The 23,895-nt window shown below is 33.1% G+C and overlaps 2 protein-coding genes across 2 annotated transcripts in view; one reads left to right on the top strand and one right to left on the bottom strand.

Annotated features, from left to right (window-relative positions):
- Window positions 1–10,156, bottom strand: part of LOC138710919 (alpha-tocopherol transfer protein-like) — a 151,187-nt gene extending 141,031 nt beyond the window's left edge. The window contains exon 1 of the mRNA XM_069842116.1: window positions 9,803–10,156. The gene's annotated coding sequence lies outside the window, so the exon portion shown is untranslated. The remainder of the gene's footprint in view (window positions 1–9,802) is intronic.
- Window positions 1–23,895, top strand: part of LOC138710918 (clavesin-1) — a 401,261-nt gene that overhangs the window by 27,611 nt on the left and 349,755 nt on the right. The window lies entirely within an intron of this gene.

The following is a 23,895-nucleotide window of genomic DNA, read 5'->3' as shown; positions in this document are numbered from 1 at the left end:
TACCACGAATTAATGTAATTATTGTGCAACAGAAATGACATACAGAAAAATTTTGTATATGTTATTTCTGTCTAAATATAATGAAAGTCATTCCAGCATTTTTACCGATGTAAAGTTTATGTCTACTACTGAACGTTCTTTGATGCGGTGAAAATATTATCTCTGCTTCACAAAATGTTACACATTGCTGAAATGGAACTGAATATGATTGCAAGTAACAGGTATTGACGTCATTGCGATAGTTTTGCAGCAATCATTGTCATAGAACAAAATCCTCTTCTGTAAATAAAGGACAGTTAATAGTAAAAGAATCTACTTTCGAATATGAAATAGAACATTACTGTACGCGTGCAAAGAATATTTTAATGAAATGTGCATTTATACACTGTACACACATATAAGGTATAATCATCGACCTACCTCTGATTGAGGTTCGATATGTAAGCTACAACTATTATCAGCCAGTACATCTCACTTGACGATATGTGTCAGAGGAAGAACAATTGTTTGTATGCATCTGAAGTCTGGTTAGTGTAATCGGCGATGTATGCAATGAAGGGAGAAAGGAACTAGCCACCCTATCACATTATCTCCTGGCCTAGTTGCGTCATAAGTGGTGCCATTTTGGTATCACTTGTGAAGTTCATACCTGTTTTCGGACAGTTAACTAAGCAACAAAAACAATCGTCGACTATATTTTATAATTTTCAAAAATGCTATACTTATCGAACATGAATTCAGCCACCGGTGTGGTCTAGAAGCTTTCGAGCTCTTGGAATTTACAAAATATTAAATTTTAGACGTACAACAATGTATTTATGCGGCTGTGAATAGGACTCTATTAAAAATAATGGAGAAACAGCGGAATAATTCCAAAGGAAATCGGAGTATCAAGAATTAAGATGTTTCATAGCCTTATTTAACCAACATAAATTTTCCGGAATAGTAAGGTTGTAGTTTGTCCCCTACGTTGTTTTTAATTTATATGGACGATTTAGTGAGGGAATGGAATTTTAGAATTAATGGAGGAATTCATATAGCACCTAATTTTACATTTAAGACGATGCTGTTCGCTGATGACCAAATCGTTGTAAGTAGAACTGCAGAGAGCAGTGTATGAACTACAGAAAGTGTGTGAGAAATATGATTTTAGAATTTCCATAAATAAAATCAAAACAATGGCCTTTCAAGGGAAATACAGCGTAAGGACAAAAATAGTTTTAAATGACACTCCTCTAGAACAAGTAACAAGTTTTAAATACCTAGGTACTCAGCTCACGTATAAACATGAAAGTGACTGCAAATATAAACTCCCCATATTTCAGCAGCTGTGTGGTACAATAAACAGAAATTTGAAAAATAAAGCAAAAAAAGAAACGCAAATTAAATTTTATAAAGTAATGGCAGTACCATCTTTGCTATTTGGATCGGAAACCTGGACGATGACTGCAGCCGACAGCAAAAAAATTACAGGCGGCTGAAATGAAGTTTCTAAGGTCAGTCAAGGGGTACACTATATCGGATAAAATTAGAAATGATAAAATAAGAGAAGAATTGATGATCTTTTCCCTAGAAGAAAAAATTAAGAATTATAGAAATCAGTGGGCAGAACATGTCAATAGAATGACACCAGAAAGAATCCCAAGAAGAATAATGAATTATAGGCCTAGAGAGAGAAGACATTCGGGAAGACCTAGGAAGCGTTGGACGGATACACTATGAAGCCGGAACAGGCATATGCATATCCCTTTAATTGAAGAAGAAGAAGAAGAAGAAGAAGAAGAAGAAGAAGAAGTAGTAGTAGTAAGCTCTTCAGCTAGTAGTGCACAGTACAATGAATAAGCACAACCATGTGATTTTAATATTCTCATTCTATTGTATTGAATTGCTGCAAAACATTCCCTTTCCAACGGCGAGAATGTGATACTTGATCATTGATCTGAAGCATCTCCGTCTAGTTGTAACGTGCCGAAAGTGTATGTCACTTAGAATTTGCACTTCTTGTATCATGAGTAAGCTGCGGATTTATGCCTATATGCCTATTTTAATCCTTAACCTGAAGACGCACGCTTTTAGGTTACATATCCATTTTAATGCATTGTGTTATAAGCGAATTCTATAGTGCCTATAATTGCATATTTCACTGGTAAATGCCTACTTACTTATAAATGCCTAAAAGTTGCCTAAATATCCGTATTATATATTATATTTTAATTTATTGACTATTCTATCGATATTTTTTTAATCTGTAGTTTGTTTCTTTTTCATCCAGCAGTAAATATTATCCTGGAAACCCCAAAGCTAACATCTGATCTTGCTTTCATTAAAGCAAACTTTGGAAAGGTGCCTGCTTACATAACGAAACTGGAAACGAGGAGCATTCCACTCCACAGTGCTGTGCAAGTTATGAAGAAAGTAGAAACTATTCTTAAAGAAATACCAAGCAGTGTGTGGGAGAAACAATGAGAAATAAGTAGCCTATCTGAAAATTGTGAAAAGAAATGCTGGTTGGGAGCAAGTGTTATTGCTGATTGGAAAATACATTGACATTACTGCGTTCCCACTGGTTTGGTTCCCAGCTGAGATTGGATCCCTGAAGTATTGCCCCATCACTTCATGTGAAGTGAAGAGAAGTTTCTCCCAATTTAAGAATACTCTTACAGACAACAGGCATCAGTTCTCATTACAACGTTTGGAGGAATATTTAGTTATTCACTGTCGTAATGGCATTACTATAGAAACCAGTGTATAGTGCTACGCTATGGTCGTGTTAGCCATTAAGAATTAGAAATTGTTGGTGCCTTTTTAAATGCCTATTTTAGAATTTTGAATGCCTATTTGCCAGCCTATTTTAACTGTTTTAGTGCCTAAAAAGCCGCAGCTTAATCATGAGATTTTCAATAATTTGCACCAAAATGGTGATAAATATTATTGTTATTATTACAATAATGACGGGGAAAACTGCAGTAATTTGCAACAAACTCGCCTGAGCACCTGATTTTTTCAAAATCAAATTCAACTTCGACACGCAGAGACTTGAGAATTCGAAAACCGAGCTCTGTAATAGTGCGTCTAAGCTTAAAAATATTCAAAGTCAATCGTAAGTAATGTCATTAATTTCAGAGAGTTATTCTTTCAGATATTTCAGACAGAAAAGAGTTTTTATGCAATTTTGATCGCTTTTGCTTTCTTTTCGAGAAAAAAAAATGTTTTATATGAAATATTTCATAGCGTGTTTTGGAAAACCCATTGGTTTAATTCCCAATAAACTCAGTCAGTTTAAGAGAGCAGTGAAAGCCCTATTATGATAATAAATGACTGAAAGAATTTTAATTTTATCATTTAAATGAGCAGAAATTTAATCCGAACTAATATAACACTGTGAAATTCCTTTCCAGAACTAAAAATTACATTTGTTCGGATAAAATTTCTGTATATTTAAAGGTCAAAACTAAAATTATTTCAAGCATTTATTATAATACACTGCTCTCTTAAGGGGTTAGGTACAGCTTACAGCAGTAAAATTTTGGAAATATTAAACATTCTTTTCTCCATTACTGTATCTTGTACAATAATGAAAATTGGCATGTGTAAAACGGTGTCCTGCTATATGAAAAAATATTTTTACGATTTAAAAAAATATTTATATATATATATATATATATTTTTTTTTTCAAAATTCATTTCACTGTGCAGTGATGAAGCATTTCCCACATAACTAAAAAACTATCCGACATTCTGTAATGAAATGTTTTGTGTGTATTTATGCATGTTATATCTACAATATGATGCAAGATCACTTCTCTACCTTTGATAGATTGTCTGATAAAAAATAAATTCATTTAAAAATGGTCAAGTATTAGTACTTTCTTCTAACACAAAATAAAAAAAAATATTATTTATTAATGAATGTAGTTGAAAGAGCATGATATTGTAAACATGAGTTTCAGTAATAAAATAATAGAAAGAGAACATGAAAAAGTTAACAAGTTTATGAGTAATGAGGGAAAAGCTTCATCACTGCACAGTGAACTTTCACTATTTTGAATTTGTAAAAAAATATAAATAAATTGTTTAAACTGTAAGAATAATTTTTTCATATAGCAGAAGGACAGTGTTTCACATACACCAATTTTCATTATTGTACAAGATTCAGTAATGGAGAAAAAAAAATGTTGAATATTTCCGAAAATTTTACTGCTGTAAGCTGTACCTAAAACCTTAAATTGATAGAGGATATTGGGAATTAAATCAATGGGTTTATAAAAACACGCTATGTGATCTGAATAATTTCAAGGGAAAAATTGTTCCGGGGCCGGGTTCAACCAGAGGTCCCGGGATCGATACCCGGCCCCGGAACAATTTTTCCCTTGAAATTATTCAAATCTGCTTTACAGGGAGCTTCACCTGAAAGACTAGAGTTGCACGCTATGTGATGTTTCATATAAAACAATTTTTATCTCGAGAAGAAAGAAAAATAGACCAAAATTGTTTTAAACTTTTATTTTTAAGTATCTCATAGAATAATCCACAAAAATTAATGGCATTACTTACGATTCATTCGAGATTTTTAAGGAAATAGGCGTCTACACCACTCCTGACATGGATGTAGTGTTTTTTTAGGGTTGTGGAATTGCAGCATGTCTATTCACAACGATTTATTCCAAGCTATTAAACATATTGTTCGAATTCAATATAGTTAATTCATCTGGTATATAATAATGCGCATTTTAAATCAATAACAATTATTTTTCATAATAAGAGCAGTGGAAGGGAACTAATAATAGTCTACCTTACGATATTATCTCCTAAGCCGTTAATTTCCCAGACATTATTCATGTAAGCTACATAATGAGAACTAGATGTATTGCGAGTTGGAAGTTTAAGGTTGTGGATAATTTAAAAAAAGCACCACCGGCGTAGCTCAGGAGCTAGCGCGATTGCCTAATGATTAGGGGCTATACTACGGTGTGGGTTAGAATTTCACTTGAGCTGGTTACCTGATTGTATGTGTTTTAAAGAGTTTTTCACCTATGGCGAATCGTGGGATTCATCTCGACAAACATCTCGCTATTAATAACATTGACGCTAGATGATAACCTGGCCGTTAATACAACGTCGTTAAATGACCAATTATATATATATATATATATATATATATATATATATATATATATAAAGTTTAATAACGGCTGAAACTTTGAAACTTAAAAATAAAAACGTGATAATCGATTTACTGAGCTGAGATTGCAGAAACTAAGTTCTATTAATAGTTTATATTTCTTAACGTCATTAAGTGACCAATTTATATCTGTGGCCGGGAGGAAAAAGGTCTTAAGTGAGTTTTTGTGAAAATGAGATTTTTATATATTCTGAAAGCGGAAACAATTCTCTACAATCTGGTAAAACGGTTAAAGTCAAATAAGACTTCTGACTGGATTTATAGACCGTTACCAAATGCCCTAAGTACTTTTTGAATCGAGCACACTCAGAATAAAGGACTTAAGAATATTTAATACTTTATTCCTTACAAAGCATCATATGTTTACTTTCCATGTTTCCCTACTAAAAAGGTCTAACTTGTATTTTAGCCATTTTATCATATACTGATGCCCTTTCCTTTTAAAACTTTAAGTGCCAGGGTAAACAGTCCTATAATTGTTAAGACCTATTTTGCATTCCTAACAATTTATATTTCTCATTTATTTTGACATGAAAAAGATCTTAGGTTTAAATAGTCCCTTCTACTCAGTTTGAATTCTAGTCTTAAAAGGGCTTAAGTGCGGCTATTCTTGGAAATAATCAAGAAAATTGTTAAATAAACAACATTACCTATTTTAGAAGAAATATAAACAAATAATATCCAAGAAAAACCTCTTTATTAAAAAACTATAATTGACACCAATTTCAATCTTTCTACTGGTCTCCTGAAAAGTATAAAATTTTATTTAAGACCTTTTTCCTCCCGGCCACAGATATATAAAAAGTTGAAAAACAACAGAAACTCTGAAACTGAAAAAGTGATAATCGATTTACAGAGCTGAGAGCACAGAAACTAAGTTCTATTAATAATTTAGATTTCTTTGGTCATTATTACAATAGCAAGAATCGGGTCAATAAAATGTTTAATTATTCAAAGGCGCGTTGTACAACCATTTTCATTTCGAAGTCCATTCTTTCTTAGTTGCAGAGTAGGAATTAATGTTGCGCTTCAGACTATGTTTTCTGGATTGTCATAAAGTTCGGAATCAAATAAATTTCATCATATCAAGATTTTGGTTTAAGTTCATTATGAAACTGCCCATGCAGTGCGCAAAAGTTAAGGTGCAAGATTTATGTTTCTTGGGTGCTGCGGTCGTAGGTGTTATTTGTTACTGTGATTTTTTGTGTTGTCATACTGCTCGTCCGAGTTGTTATGTCGCAGGGTAATAGAAATGAGGAAAATTACATGACAGTTACTTACTTAACTTTTATTTAATTTTTTTAAACAGTTGTAGTCTGTAATATTACGTAGACTTTCCGAACAGCAAATGTTTTCAGGAAATAGCTAAGTCTGGCCATCCACTAGCCTTTACAGAAGGGCCAACAGGAACGGGCGGGGGAAACTGGGATGCGACACAACCAGTCGAACGAACAGTAAATAGGTGGAGTCCCAACAAATAGGCCTATGTCTCATATATAAGATTCAGATTTAACCTAGAGCATTGTAAGCAAAAGTATAAGATAATAAAATTAATTTTCTGTTGATAGTTTTTCACGTAATATATAAATTTATTTTAGGAGCATATTATGTACAAGTCAATTAAGTTAGCATTAGGACGAAAGATATAAATAAATATTATTTCTCTCTTTAAGATGTTTGAGGAAAAGATGATTTTTTTTTTTGGGAATTTTACGTATACATTTTATTTATAATTTATAATCCAAACTTCAGTATCTATGGCAGTTAAACTTATATCATGATGATAACAACCAATTATGTGTGTGTTGTGTGTGTATATAGAAATGTTTATAACATTTATATCACTTTCACTTTCATTCTCACTTTTCAAGATAATTCTGAACCAATACGAACATTAGGCCTATGGTCAGTTGCATAACCTAACCGGTACAAGTGAGGGGGACTATACACATCTGAATTTGAGACATATAGTTCTGCAAGTTTGAGATGTGGTCTGCTTATATAAGGAAAACTGGTTTATTATTTATAAATAAGAATTCGGCAGTTTCGAGAATAACTAAGATAATAAATAATAAGATGTTGGTCTAAACAGGAATTTTGCAACAATAAATTACTATATTGAAAATTGCTCACAGTTCTTTTTATGTTCTTTGATTTCTAATTCTTAAAAATGACCATAGTTCAGATTTACACTAGTTTTAAGATGGAGTAGCTATTTAAAATAAGAACATACCCTGTATAGTTCCTCGTTCTTTTATCGGCATGGAATTATTACACTTCACATCTACAGTTGGTATACGTAGCTGTATCGATTATGTCAGCAGTCCTGTTTCAAAGGTTTACGATCACCATAGTTTTATAGTTACCATATTTGTGTTTTATATTCTATCCCAGAACATTTTTACATCTAGTGTTGGTAGTGGTAGTATAATGTTATTTTCATGTAAATTGAAGTGGCATTAAGAACAATACAAGGCGGCCAAATTATTAGACGGAGTGATTATGTGTGTAACAAAGCTGTATTTCTTGTTGTTCAGTGAACTGTCCGAAGACAGAACCTCACAAGTGACATAACAATGCACCACTTATGAGGCAACTAGGCCAGGAGATAATGGGTAGGGTGGCCAGTTCCTTTCCTCCTCCATTGCATACATTGCCGATTGGTTACATATTACTAGAGCCCGGATGTTAGGCAAAATGCCTTTTTTTTAAACTGAGTGTATGTATGAAAGACCTATTAGAGATAAACACGTTTCCACACATTTGAAGACGATAGGCCCAATTTTTATTTTGCCTTTTTTGCCTATTTTAGCTCCCGCTGCCTATTTTAAGGTTAAATGCCTTTTTGAGCCTATTTACGTCGTTATTGTACATTTTATATATTTTTAATGCATTTAAAATAAACCGCACATAAATTATATCAAAAAACAAAAAAGAACGGTTGTGCAAATTAAAAATACATATTCACCTCACACATATATTTGCTGAGAATCTTATTCTTTACCAATACATACTGTATGTTTCCAAGAAGTCGTAAACTTTTCTCCCCTAATTGCTTTTAAGGAAATGTTGTGCGGGTTCTAGAGAGCGCGCAATACAGGCGCTTTGACATCTCCGAGTCGTCGGTCTGTGTTAGCATATATTTATACAAAATTAGTATAACGTAACGTTAGTATATTTATACACTTATTCAATTAATACCGGTAAAATTGGTAATGTTCCTGTTTAAATTATTGCATAATTGTCCTAACAAATATATATTGTTATTTAACGGCACTGTATCAACTTACGGGTTATTTAGCGCCGATGGAATTGATGATAGCAAAATTGTATTTGGCAAGATGAGGCCGAGGATTCGCTATCACTAATTCCAACTATGCTAAATAACCCCACAGTTGATACAGCGTCGTTAAATAACCAAGTAGAAAAAATAAAATAAGATTTGGTGAAGCCTAACTTCTCTACGCGCTGTAATGCTGGCATGCATTTAGTAATTTGATTTATCTAGATTTACGATTTTGTGGAATTTTCTTTAAAATTGTGATTAAAATGTAATCAGTTTTTACATTGATATTTATGTACAAAATTTTAAATTTAACATTCAAATTTTATTTGAATACAGAATCTTGACTATATTATTTGAAACCGTTTCCCGAGTGACATCATTTTAAAATATAAAGTGGAATGTTTTTGGTGCATATTAATTTATATTATTCTACACAGTATGAGAGTCTGTTACCTGTTATGTAGAGAAAAGTGCCGGTAGAAAAGTGTATATGTACAAAAATGCATAAGATTCCCTTGATGTTACAGAACTCTAGTCTATGGTATTTATATTATTCAGTAATGTATTTTACATGACGACAGTAGAAAAACTATGTTTTTAAAATGCGAAATAACACCGAATTTATGTTTTTATGCGAAATAACACCGAAATTGACCAAATTTTTATACCGAAATTTAAGATTTTTATTCACCATAAAATAGGATTACTAAATATAAGGCATAATTCACACCGAATCTATAGAATAGGCATGTAGACTTCTTACAGTTTATAGCAATTGTGTTAACACAAAGCGTAAACAATGCTAAGTGAAATAGGCTTCATAAAAGTCTAATACATAACATATATTATATTATTATAGCTTTTGGATAATATACTGAAGTTACAGGAAAAAGAACATGGTTACTAAGCAACACCTTTTGTGTAAGCAGTTAAAATTTCTCGACGAAATGTGCGATATTGTTAGGTTATACTGTATTATTATTGACAGCTATTCAATATACTTACTATATGTAGAAGAAACTAAACAAAATCTTGTAACACCTAGTACACCATTATGAAGATAAAATTGATCCATAATAGTAAAGCACAATATCTTGATGAGATTAACAAAGTGATAGCTTCAGCACATTTTAGCTGTAATGGAACTGCCTATACGCGAACGACAAAAGCTAAAGGGCATCGCGTGTACGTTGGTTGTCATGGAAACTATTATATAATTCAGCAATAAGTCGTAAATGCTCTTGAAATATCAAAGGCATACAAATGCTTTGTCAATGTCAGAAACGTTCATTCCATTTCTATAAAATATCTCGCTAACACGACAGGGGACTTACCTCAGTGTAAATAATGAACTGTTGATGGTACACAAAGACACTGCACAGAGGCGCTACTGTAACGTCGGAAGACGATGCCACCGATTTTATGAACCCACGAACACTGGACACGTTACTTTTGCTTGCTCTCTAAAACAACGCCGAACGGAAACAAGAGTGAAACGGCGTTTTTGTCTGCTGGCTTGCTAAACATCTACAAGGCTGGCGCAACGGTCACATGCTAGTGGAGGTGGTAGGAGGCCAGGCAGTCAGTCGGCTGTGTTGTACGTACAGTAATACTCAATACACTTGACAGGTAGGCTCCGTGCGCTTAGGTGAGACGTTAGCCAAGCCTGTGTGTGTTGTAATCCAATCGGAAAGTGAGGTTATAAAGCGCTCTGCATTCCGTTGCATTGCAGGGATACTCTGGTAACTTTCAAACCTCTTTTCCTATTTGACAGATTTCAACCAAGTTTTCACAATATAATAATAATAATAATAATAATAATAATAATAATAATAATAATAATAATAATAATAATAATAATAATCATCATCATCATCATATATTTATTTAATAAACATACAATATATATAAAATATAGTTGTATGAACACTTTACAAATGATGATAATTAAGATTGGTAAAATTCAGACATGTTTCGGAGGGTGCCCCTCCATCTTCAGTGACATTACCACGACTCTGGTTCAGGTGTTCGACCGCGATGTATTGTGGCTTAAAGGAGTCTCCTTAATCTTAATTATCATCATTTGTAAAGTGTTCATACAACTGTGTTTTATATATATTGTATGTTTATTATCTAACCCATGAACACTGTTTAATTGACCTTACATGTGTGAGTTAAATAAATTTATTTATTTATTTAATCTGACAGTGCTAAGGCCAATAGGCCTTCTCTTCCTCCCAGCCAGACTCTATTATATTAATATATTAATCTATTAATATATTCCCAGTGATAAAGGTAAAGGTATCCCCGTAACATGCCATGAAGGCACTTGGGGGGGCATGAAGGTAGAGTCCCATGCTTTTTTTTTTACTTGGTTATTTAACGACGCTGTATCAACTACGAGGTTATTTAGCGTCGATGGGATTGGTGATAGCGAGATGGTATTTGGCGAGATGAGGCCGAGAATTCGCTATAGATTACCTGACATTTGCCTCACGGTTGGGGAAAACCTCGGAAAAAACCCAACCAGATAATCAGCCCAAGCGGGAATCGAACCCGCGCCCGAACGCAACTCCGGATCGGCAGACAAGCGCCTTAGCCCATGCTTTCCATGACCTCGGCACTAGAATGAGGTGGTGTGGTCGACACCACGCTCTAGCCGCCTTTTACCCCCGGGAAAGACCCGGTACTCAATTTTATAGGAGGCTGAGTGAACCTCGGGGCCGTTCTGAAAGTTTGGCAACGAGAAAAAATCCTGTCACCACCAGGGATCGAACCCCAGACCTTCCAGTCCGTAGCCAGCTGCTCTACCGACTGAGCTACCGCCATATTCCCGGTGATATTATATTAAAATACTGAATATTTGAAAGTAATTGATTTTCTAGTTTTTTTTTTCGGACATCTACTGTATACAGTATCTTTAGTTAAATTTAATTCTAGATTTATCAGATTTTAGTGTGTGGTGTAGAGAAATAAGTCCCAGTAACATTTTTTTCTGTATGTTCTGTTGTTTAGTCAACTGTCCGAAGACAGGTTTGAACCTCATAAGTAACCCAATAAGGCATCACCCAGGAGATAATAGGGTAGGGTGGCCAGTTCCTATCCCCCTCCAATGCATACATCGCCGATTACTACATATTTCAGTAATCCTATATGTCCTATACTTTTGTAATTATTGCCTTCAACATTTATAATTATTTTTTTTTTAGTTTGACGACAATAAAAGTTACTCTCTCTCTCTCTGTTCCAAAATATGATATAGGAAGATGTCATTAATTCTGTTCCAAAATATGGTATATATTTGTTAAGGTTCTCAGTAATATAATGTAAATTTAATACATCTTCTAGATGCTTATTTGTATGATAAATTAACATAAGAAAAACACAAAAATTAGGTACATTTCATTCTGTGTGATGTCAAATTAATAAAAGAAAAAACAATGTTTTGAGAGAGGCAAATTAACATAAAAACTGCAATAAATTATAACCCGTTTTTGTACGACTGTTGAGCCTCAGCTGTTCTATTCTAAATTGACTGGGTTGGTATTACATTTTCTGCAACAGGAACACCACAGCAGGTGCCTATTTGATTTTTGTCCATAATGAACTATTTAAATATTATAGTTTTATGCGCTACAGAAGACTAGAAACATTCACAACTGCACTGTCTGATAGTCCCTTCACTACTGAACAGAATACCACACCGCGAAACATTTCGTGCACGCATGCGCAATAATCAAACTTGTCTTCTTTGTTACTATACCATATTTTGGAATGGAGGGAGTATTTTAAATTGTTGTTTTCTGCAACATGTAAGGTCTGGGTATATTAACTTAGCGTATATTATCATAATAAATGTGCAAAATGCAAAATAAATGAGTATAGTAATGCGTTTACAAAAGTAACAAAAGAGGTCTCACACTGCGGTGCATCTATCTGCTCCGTCATCATCCAGGTGTACCGCACTACCGTTTATTTTACCTGGGCCCTCCCCGTTCAAATCCACGGGCAGTAATCGCAGCGGGCCTAAATAGCCTCTACGGACAACGATTCCCTGTTCGTGGGACAACAGGGGTATTCTGTTTCTGAAGATTGTTGTATAGTCAACTGTCCGAAGACAGGTCTGAACCTCACGAGTGATACCAAGAAGGTACCGCTTATGAGGCAACTAGGCCAGGAGATGATGGGGTAGAGTGGCCAGTTCTTTTCCCCCTCCATTGCATACATCGCCGACCATTAGCTACATATTACACTAGTCAGACTTCAGATACATACAGGGTGATTCACGAGGAAAGGTAAAAAAATTAGGATACGATATCTTAGGTCATATTGAGTGAAAAAGTTCATATGAACATAGGTCCGTTTTCGAACGATGGCGGAGCTAGATGCACTTTTTTTGGTAAAACGTCTCGCCCCAATGTGAATCAGACGTTACCATATGCTGCTGACGTGAAACAAGGTCACCGATGAATGACGTAACATTGGAATCTGCATTGTGAGCGATGTAGATAAGAGAAGAGAAACAAACCGGGTGGTGGGGCATTAAAAATGTCACAACAAATACGCTATCACTTATCGGTTCCCAGCAGTTCAGACAGCTAGCTACAGTACAGTAGTTATACAGGTACAGTTATCGGAAGTGTTAAGTTGTGTTTTTCAAGATGCCTTATAAATTTTCGACTACAGAATACGCCGATATTATGTATGTTTATGGTTTGTGTGATGAAAGTTCCTTGCGTGCCGTCGCTGAATATGAACGACACTTTCCGAACAGAAGGGTACCATATTGAAGAGTATTTACTGTCTATGGGATTGGGTGAAAGACTTAGTATAGTAAAGGAACGGGGAAACGAGAGAGGCGCTAATCGACCTATTTTGGATGCGGTATAAAGACAGCCACGTGCAACTCTCCCGAGCGATGAGAGCGATTCACGCCCGAGTGGTACAGTGCTTTGAAGCAGGAGGAGGTACCTCTGAAAATGTGCGAAAACAACGACCGCGACTTCTAGCATATTAGGTATGTATGCATACGTAAATATAAACTTTAAATTTGTCCGTTATCTGTCTCTAAATGCGGGTTAGTACAATGGAATCTCAGAAGCTTTTGTGAAATCAAAGAGCCATATCTCCGTAACCGTTCGAAAACGGACTTCTATTCGTATGAACTTTTTCACTCAGAATGACTTCAGAATTCACGTCCTAAATTTTTTACCTTTCCTCGTGAATCACTCTGTATAAGCAATGGTTCTTCCTCTGACACATATCGTTAAGTGAGACGTACTGCCTGATAATAGATGTACATATCAGTTCCTGAAGATAGGAGGTGCAATTTGAAATTCAAAAGTGGTAATGGGGAGGGTGAAGGGGTGGAACAGAACATTCAATCAGCAGTGATTTTGAACTTCCCCCTCGGAAATTAAATGGACGTGTTTTTCCTCATAATTGTGCTCCCTGCACATCTAAAATTATTCAAGACGGGAAGTTTTGAAATGAACACACGATATCATAAATATATACTTATATGAAACTATCATTTAATTATAAATGTACAGTATATATTTAATCTATGCATCATCGCTCTTGCGTTCATTATTTCGCATGATTCTGATTCTGAAGTAACGAAAACCTGGAAACTAATAATTATATCTGTCGTTTACATGGCTAGTTAACAATGAAATTACTTCAATTAAACATGACTTTGAAACAGATTTTCCTGCAATGCCTTCTGTTACGTTGTATCCAAGTTACCACATAAATAACGATAATTATTGTTTACCTGAATGAAAGTGGAAGCCAAATGCTGATATTAAACCAATTAACACAAGCTTTTTCCTTTCCCCAGGAAGAAAGAAGTTTACGAGTTACGTAGAGAGGAAGAGCTTGTATACTCGTCCTATCGCCTGTAGATACGCACGTAGTGCTCAACTGGTCACCGAAGATTAAGAATAGAAAAAAAATTATTAAGAGGAAATTAATAGTAATAACATTTTACTAGTAATTATGGATTTAAGGCGTTTTTCATCTCTTTCTTTCCAAACGATCAGCTAATCGTAACTTTTGGACTAATACATTACCAATCATTTACTTTGAAGCTCAATTTCTTTTATGCTGAGATGTATCTTATTTATCAATTTTATTGAGAAGAAGACATTTGCGAGAGAAAATATATTTTTATTATACTTTCCAGGCATCGAATTGTCTTTCGCAGCATTTCTGTTACTTACTAAGACTAGCACCTTTTTCTTTAAGTGTTTGGTGTGTGTTGGACGTTGTTTGATCCGTTCTCTGCATATGGTCACACAAGGATATTCATATTCTTTATTTGCCTGAAGGTACAAGAATACAAGAGGCCTCATCAATGTGATAATATAAAAAACAATATGTCAATATTTAAAATATTAAAAGAGTAAAAAATAATAAAATTTAACTAAAATACTACATCATTTTCAAAAAATTCATTCATATTATAAAAGGGATTATTTTGTAGCCATCTCTTAATCTGAAATTTAAATTGTGTTTCATTAAGTGCCTTTATATTTGTAGGTATCTTATTATATACTTTTATTGCAGTAATTACATAGCTTGATTGTGTTTTTTGCAACCTGACATGAGGTACATTTAATTGATCATTATTTCTTGTTTCATAGCGATGCAGATCTACTATACTTGTATAATTAGTAATATTCTTGTTTACATACATTACAAGTTCAAAAATATATAGATTGTAGACTGTCATAATCTTTTCATTTTTGAAAAGAGATCTACATGACAATCTGGGTGGTGACATTGTTATAATACGAACTGCCTTTTTCTGCAGTAACAGAATGTTTGGAACGTCAGAACTATTTCCATATAAAAGTAATCCATATCTAATAACACTTTCAAATAGTGCATAGTAAACTTGTTTTAAATAATGTTTGGGAATCTTGTACATTATACTTCTCAAGGGATAAATTACTCTAGAAATTCTTTTACATACATAACTGACATGGCTATTTCACCTTAGTTTAGGATCCAAATACATACCCAGCATTTTTACAGATTCATTTATCACATTATTTTGGGTTTGTTTCAAACTTAGAGTTGACACATGAGTTTTTCCATCATTAACAATAAATCCATTGAAAACCACTTTCTTATTTCAGCAAATACAGCTTGCTTCAAAATAAAATCTAACTCAGCAGTATTATTATGTGTGATAACAAAAGTTGTATCGTCAGCATACATTATAGTTTTAGCCGACACATTGTATGGCAAGTCATTTATCATAATGAGAAACAAGAATGGACCAAGAATACAGCCCTGAGGAACACCACATTTAATTGGGCTACAGCAATTCTTTTTCCATTTACATCAACAATATGGGAACGTCCAAGCAAATATGAACGGAAAAATGTTTGTTCTATCCCCCTTATGCCATAGTATTCAAGTTTCAACTCATAACTTTCGATTTATGAAGCTTAAATACATTAAATAAAAATAAAAATCACTAAAATGCAATCTTTTCTCCTTGCAACTTACCAGCAATTAATTAAAAATCAATCTCATTTACATATTTAATTACGGTCTCCATTTTTTCTTTTATTGAAACCATTTTTACCTTGTCAATAATGGCAGCCTGTAAATTCAGGAGGTTGTTTTTCAATAAAACTATACCAGGGTGAACCGAAAATAATGTCATTAATTTTAGGGGGTTATTCTTTGAGATATTTTAAACACATTTTTGCTTCCTTTTCGAGATAAAAATTTTTTTGTGTGAAACTTTGCATGGTATGTTTTGAGAAATCCATCGATTGAATTATCAATATGCTCAGTCAGCTTAAGAAAGCAGTATCTACAGGATGATTCACGAGGATTTACGGAACTTATTTCTGAAGACATTTTGAGCAAAAATATATAAACATAGTTCCTATTCTCAATATTTTCAGAGTTACACTAATTTAAAGTTGTTTGTAATAACACAGATAGAGAATGAACCATTCAGAAGTATCATTTCTTTAATTGGCAAGTATTATGTAGATAAAAATGTGCTCTGAACTCCTTAGTTGCTTCGTACAGACATTTTTTTTTCTATTTTTAACTAGAAAATTACATTATTCTTACGCACTTATCACAACAATTATTACAAATCACACCACTTCCACCGACTTAATTATTTGCAGTTCAATTTTGCATCCTAATTTACAGTCTTGGAGAGTTTACAACACATTTTAAAAAATGTCGCCGTCCGCTTGAGTAGACTACACTTGACCGCACGCTTGTGAACGGCACTCGTCGCGCTACGTAACTGCATACGGCTATCTTTGATTGGCTGCTGACTGCACGCTGACCAAGATCACGCGTTCACAGCAATGCGTTCCAATAACGAAACGTAACTCTGTACATATTGAGAATAGGACCCATGTTTATATGACATTTTTTGTTCAGAATGTCTTCCAAAGTAAGCTCCGTAAAGAACGGTAAATCCTAGTGAATCACCCTGTATATTATGATAATAAATTACTGAAAGAATTTTAGTTTTGTCCTTTACATATGCAGAAATTTTATCTGATCAAATGTAACATTATAAAATTCCTTTGGAGAACAAAAAGTTGCATTTCTTCGGATCAAATTTCTTCACATTTAAACTAAAATTCTTTCAGTCATTAATTATCATAATACAGTGTTATCTTAAATTGACTGAGCATATTGGGAATTAAATCAACGGCTTTTCCAAAACACGTTAAGAAATGTTTTGTAAAAAAAATATATCTTGGAAAGGGAACAAAAACTAGCAAAATTGTATTTATCTTTTTTGTTTGAAATGTCTCAATGAGTAACCCCCTGAAATTATTGACATTACTTACGGTTCATCCTATATATTATCCTTATTTACATTTTTCTTATCATGATTTACTTATCATTCATCGTGTACATACTAAACAATGATAAAGTATCGGTAATTACATTCAAAGATAAATATTTAGTGATATCTCCTTAAGGCGATGTGCTACTGAAATTTCTAAAATTCACAGTTTTTGAGCTAGAGAGTTGAGATTTATACTGAATATGTATATCAATATCAGATTGTAAATTTCAATCTTTTCTCATAAACACTTAAAAATCATATTTATAAAAAAAATATTATTTCTTTTAAAATTTTCATGAAACCGTACATTTTTAGCGCGAAAATAAAAACATGATAAAATTTGTCAAAATTCGACTATTTTCAGTAGCTCATCGCATTAAGTATTTTCATTAAAAACATGCAGAAAACGCCATTGTTATTCTAATTTTATCCATCTTAACTTTTGTTAGGAATATGCACATCTTTCCATTTTCAAAAGTGACTGGGGATTCTTTGAGATATTTCAAACAATTTCATACAATTTCGCTCGTTTTTGCTTCCTTTTCGAGATAAAATTGTTTTATGTTAAAGATTTCATAGCGTGTTTTGGGAAAGCTATTTAATTAATCCGCAATATGCTCAATCAGTTTAAGAGAACAGTGTATTATGATGATAAATAATTGAGCTTTTCTTTCTAAAAAGCAATTTTAAAAAGTTACATTTGTTGGGTTATTTTCTATATCTTTTCAACCTCAGTTTCGGAAAAAAACTACTTTTAATTTCGGGAAAGATAACCTCAATTTCGAAAATGGTTAATTCGTATTGAAAAAATGTAAGTTCGGAAAAGTAACCTCAATTTTGGAAAATATAAATTCAGTATCAGAAATAGTACCGAAGTCAGAAAATAATGAAGTTTTGTCATTTTTTTTCAGCTATATAGCAACACTATACGATAAAATTTTATTTTATGCATGTTAAAATAAAATTGATTCTCTATTGTCTCTCAAGAAAACAGAAATATTGATAACTACACAGCCATTCAATGAGCAATATTTATTGACAATATTCGTTTACATGGCGACAAGATTTATTGCGATCGTCATAATTTACTCGTATATAAATTTATTGGAACTACATTTAATTTAATTTAGTATTGTTCAAAAGAAATATAATTGAAATAATAATAAAACTTTCTGAAATTAGATTTATCTTTTCCGAAATTGAATCTCATCAGCATATTCCAGGCACGAAATTAGGCCATTGTTGGCCTGTTTCGGTTCCAGCTATACAGGATCCAATAGATGTTTCTGTGGACGTCCAGGTCGTCGTCGTCCTTTAGGGTGGTATTTTAGCATTTCTTGGGGTGTCCGGCCAGCTTCCATAAGAGAAATATGTTCAAGCCATCTGTTTCTGTATTCTGTAGTTTTTTCTTTTAATGGTTGCATGTTGACTTCCTGCAGTATATCCTCGTTCCTCTTGTGGTCCAGAAATGTGTATCTTTCTACAGTTTGTCGCAGATATTTCATTTCAGCTGCTCTTAATCTGCTGATATCTTTTTGTTTCAGATCCCAAATTTCGTTTCCATAAGGAGAGTTGGTACTGCAAGGGTTTTATATAGCTTTATTCTGGAATGTTTCTGTTCTAAACTTGGTTTTAGGGTATGGTTTAGCAGTCCTAATATTTGTAAAAAAATTTTTAATTTTTCTGCTTACATCATTCTCTCCTTCGTATGATATATTACTCGTACATCCTAAGTATGAAAAGGAACTTATCTGTTCTAAAATCACATTTTCAACAACAATTTTGCTTCGGATTGGGTTTGTACCTTCAAATGCCATTATTTTGGTTTTTTCTGGTGAAATCTTCATGCCATGTTCTTCTATGATTTTATTTAGTTTAAATATACCCATATGTAAATTGTCTTCGGAGTTGCAACTAATACTTGGTCGTCCGCGAAAAAACTGTGTTTAATCCTATGGAACTTGAAATTTGAATTCCTAATTTGTACTCTTCACACCAAAAGCGTATTATTTCATCCATTTCCCTTTTCTAAAATAACTATATTATATCTTCCGAACTCAAATTACTTTCTCCGAAATTGTATACATTTTCCGAATATAATTGAACACTTTCCGAAATGGAAAAAGTATAGGCTAATTACAAATTTAATTTCCGATAGGAAAACGGAAATTTATTTCTCTCACTTAGGGTCTGCTTTGTATTTGTATTGTGTTGTCTTAAATGCCAAACTGCTTCCATCATCAGATGTTCCGATTCTTTGGAATGTCTAATATTTTTCATAACCCACGCAAGTGTGAGAACAAAAAGTATGAAAAACCATAATCTTGTAGGTAATAATTTATACTCCCTCGTTCCAAAATATGGTATAGTAACAAACAAAACAAGTTTGATTATTTCGCATGCGCGCACGAAATTTATCGCGGTGTGATATTCTGTTCAGAAGTGAAGGGACTATCAGACAGTGCAGTTGTGATTGTTTCTAATCTTCTGCATTGCATCAAACTATAATATTTAAATAGTTCATTATGAACACAAATCAAATGGGCACCTGCTGTGATGTTCCTGTTGCAGAACATGTAACACCAACCCAGTCAATTTTGAACAGAACATCTAAGGCTTAACAGTCGTACAAAAACGGATTGTAATTTATTGCTGTTTTTATGTTAATTGACTTCTCTCAAAACAAAGGTTTGTTTTTTATTTTATTAACTTGACATCACACAGAATGAAATGTACCTAATTTTTATGATTTTCTTATGTTAATTTATGAAATAAATAAATAGACCTATCTAGAAGATGTATTCAAGTTACATTATATTATTGAGAACTTTAACAAAGTATACCATATTTTGGAACAGAATTAATGACATCTTTCTATACCATATTTTGGAACAGAGGGAGTATTAAAGATGTTTAAGATAAAATTTTGAAATAGTGAACTATGTTTTGCCATGTAGTTACAGAACTTGAAACTCTTTCGTAGAGTTGAATGTTGCAACATAGAAAATTACTGTTAATATGAGTACATCAGCAGAACAAATAATCGACACTGCATTAACCTAGTTTTGCATTCGAGAGAAAAAAGTTTCTATAACTGAGGACTGCTTCCCTATGCTGTTAGCTCTAATGTTACGGTCGCTTTTTTCAAGTCCCAATTGCGGGACTATTATGACGTCATTTAACCACTTCTCGTAACAAAAGGTAATTATCACTGTGATTAAATAAACTGACGAAATTGCACTTGAACTTTGCCACGAATTAGTTCTGCTTACATTACAGGTTCTTAATAGCTTCGGTGAATCTAAATAATTGCAGTGTGATAAGTGTGATAATAAATAGACTGTTCTAGGTTTTCATAACATAAAATACAATTCGTATATATCCGTTGTCTTGTATTTGTCCTGTAGTGGCGGTTTTCTACCATGCTGACCACATAACTTATAACAAGAGTGAGGACGGAACGCGTCAATTGTCTCCTGGCCTAGTTGTCTCATAAGTGGTGCCTTATTGGTATCGCTTGTGAGGTTCAGATCTGTCTTCGGACAGTTGACTAAACAAAAACAAAAATTCATAAAAAAAAGTGTACGTGTATTGAAATAGTAATATGCGTTACAAGAGCGGTATGTTGAAGTTTTCATGTTCGAGGAAAAGTTTGAAAAAGCGAAACGTAGTTGAGCTTTTTTAATTTCCGAGAATTGAAAGAAAACATACCGCTCATGTCTCGTACATTATTTTGTGCGAAGATCGTTTATTACATACCTGAAAGAGGAATTTCTAATTAGTTGCAATGAAATCTCCATCTTGGTTTCTGTTCAATGAAGGCAAATTTGCAAAACAAAAATATCTATCTTCAACATTGTTGCTTTAAAATGTTTTCTGTGTTTACTATACTCTAGCAGGCCGTGATATACGTCTGTCTTTTTTTCCCCCAGTCTATGGAATCTTGTTGATTTTTTCACGGCTTCCTTAATGTTACTTGCATCACGAATGCAGTAACTTTAGTGGAGTTGTAGAGTTTACTTAATTTTTGCAAATATTTAAAAACAATAATTAACAGTGCAATTTAGGTGAAATTGCAGTGGTAAGTTTCCAATTTATAATTATTACTATATTGAACGTCTCTATAAATAATATGTTAAAAGCCTAAAGCAGTAAAATTAATATGTCACTTAAGCGGTAAGAAGAGGTAAATTGTTATGTGTGTTAGGTTGGGAATACTGAATGTGGAATTTTAGACTTACCGCGGATTGGTTTTGTGCGGAAACCAAGCAAATACGCACAATCTCGCACAAAATTAATGAATTGCAAGAACGGATACGTGAGTGTGTGTTTCAATAAATTTGTCCAATAAAATTGTGTTTTCTTTGTGTTAACGGCCGCTGGCGAACTTATTTTTTTACGGCCCTCGTAATTGCGGTCGAGTGGCCAAAATTTGTATAAGCACTTCTTTTGACATTATTAACATGATGGAAGAAAAAAAAATAACTTTTTTACTGCTCCCATCTGAATGTTTGCTTGTAAGACGCTTGCCTGTCAATCCGGAGTTGCGATCGGGCGCGGGTTCGATTTCCGCTTGGGCTGATTGCCCGGTTGGGTTTTTCCGAGGTTTTCTCCTTCTTAAGGGTATATGTACATGAAAGACCACAAATATTATCACAAAATGTAGTCTCTAAATTTCTAAAATTTTATAAGAAAATGAACTCACTAGTTGATAAAAATTACAAGGTGCCACAACAAGACTTATTAGAAGTTAAATATCTGCTAAAAGTATAAAAAAATGTTACTAATAATATTTTTCAAACCAATTTTATCAAAGTATGAAAAAAAAAAACAAAATTCTGCAGTTACATCATTTGGTAACCATAACATTCTTATGGTCTCTCTAACACCTTTAATATTTTTCCTGCATGTAATGAACACTCATTTCTGAAAATTAGACTACTCTTAGACATGTAGAATTGTTTATTTTAATACATTTATTTTTTATTTGTTTTATATAAAATATATTAAAATTTACATAATGTTTTGTGACCTAATTTTTCTATTTTCAAAGAAATGGGCATTATTGTAGTCTACGTTTTGCATAAATGCATGTTAAATCAGTGTACAAAATTTCAGATTTCTACCTCTATTGGTTGTGGAGTTATAAAATAATGTGTGAACATTTTTAAATTTTGGAAAATTTAATTTAAAGTAGAAAGTGAATTCTAAAAAATATTATTAGCAACCTTTTTTATACTTTTATCAGATATTTAAGTTCTAGTAAGTCTTGTTGTGGTACCTTGTAATTTTTGTGCAATTGTAAATTCATTTTCTTATAAAATTTCAGAAATTTAGAGCCTGCATTTTCTGATAATATTTGTGGTCGTTCACGTACATATACCCTTAAAGATAGGTACGATTATGGACTCCTTCCATTGTTCTGGTACAATTTTCCTTTCCCAATCGGACGCATTTAATCACAGACAGACATGTGCTAGAGCTCTCGTGACATGGCGTCAGTCTGTGTCTTGACACTGACAATATGAGATTCAATTGTGTGCCCTATACCAATTCTAACCCGTTTTCATAGACTCCACATAGTGGTAGTGGTAGCGGTAGCAGTTTTATTTTGCCGGCAAAGTTAAGGCCATAAGGCCTTTTCTTCCACACAACCAGGTGTCATAGGTCCCTACTTCATGACCTTGCATTGAGAGATTCTAAGTTAAAGTGATGTTGTTATTTTTATTAAATGAACTGCTGTTAAATAGTATGAGAAGAAAGTGTGTACTTGCGAGTTTTTCTTTCACTGGTCGCGACAACTCGATGCATGTTCTTGCATTCGGAAGTTCAATGTTCTCTTCCTTGATGGTCAGTTTTTGTATTAGAATGATCTTGATTTCCACAGCCTTAACGAGAGTATTCCTTGCTGGAACCGGAGTAGGAATGGTTTTATTGCTCTTCGGACTGGTTTCGGAAGGAGACTTGCAGTTCCTGTGGTTTTCTTCTCCCCAGATGCAAACTTTTATACAAGTTATGAAGTGTATGGCAAAAAAGAGAGAGTGAATGTATGAAAATTTCAATAAACACAAGCGTTTAGTATTTCTGGTTATAGTTTATTTATTTTTGTCTCTCTCAAAATAAATTTATTTATACATATCATTTATATTGATTTAATACAATGGGAATTACTTTTGTCTCTCTCAAAATAAATAAATAAATAAATATATATATATATATATATATATATATATATCACTTATATTGATTTAATACAATAATAATACTTTTGTCTCTCTCAAAATAAATATTTTATTTACACATATAATTTATATTGATTTAATCACGAGCTTCTGCTCTTTCGGACTGCAATGCCTAATGTAGCTCAAATGTATAGTATTAAATGAATGAATGAATGAATTAATGAATGAATGAATTAATGAATGAATGAATGAATGAATGAATATGTTTAACGTAATAGAGTCTAAGATGTAATTTCTTTCGTGTGCAAAACATTTTAATTATGAATTATACACTTCAATATTCATATTTTAGTTATTTCATTCCAATATGTTATAATTTCAGTATAGGCCTAATATT

Source organism: Periplaneta americana, chromosome 12 (assembly GCF_040183065.1).
Source record: "Periplaneta americana isolate PAMFEO1 chromosome 12, P.americana_PAMFEO1_priV1, whole genome shotgun sequence".
In the NCBI taxonomy this organism is placed as follows: Eukaryota; Metazoa; Arthropoda; class Insecta; order Blattodea; family Blattidae; genus Periplaneta; species Periplaneta americana.
Note: the sequence above shows the minus strand (reverse complement) of the source record. Positions and strands in the feature narration are given on the sequence as shown.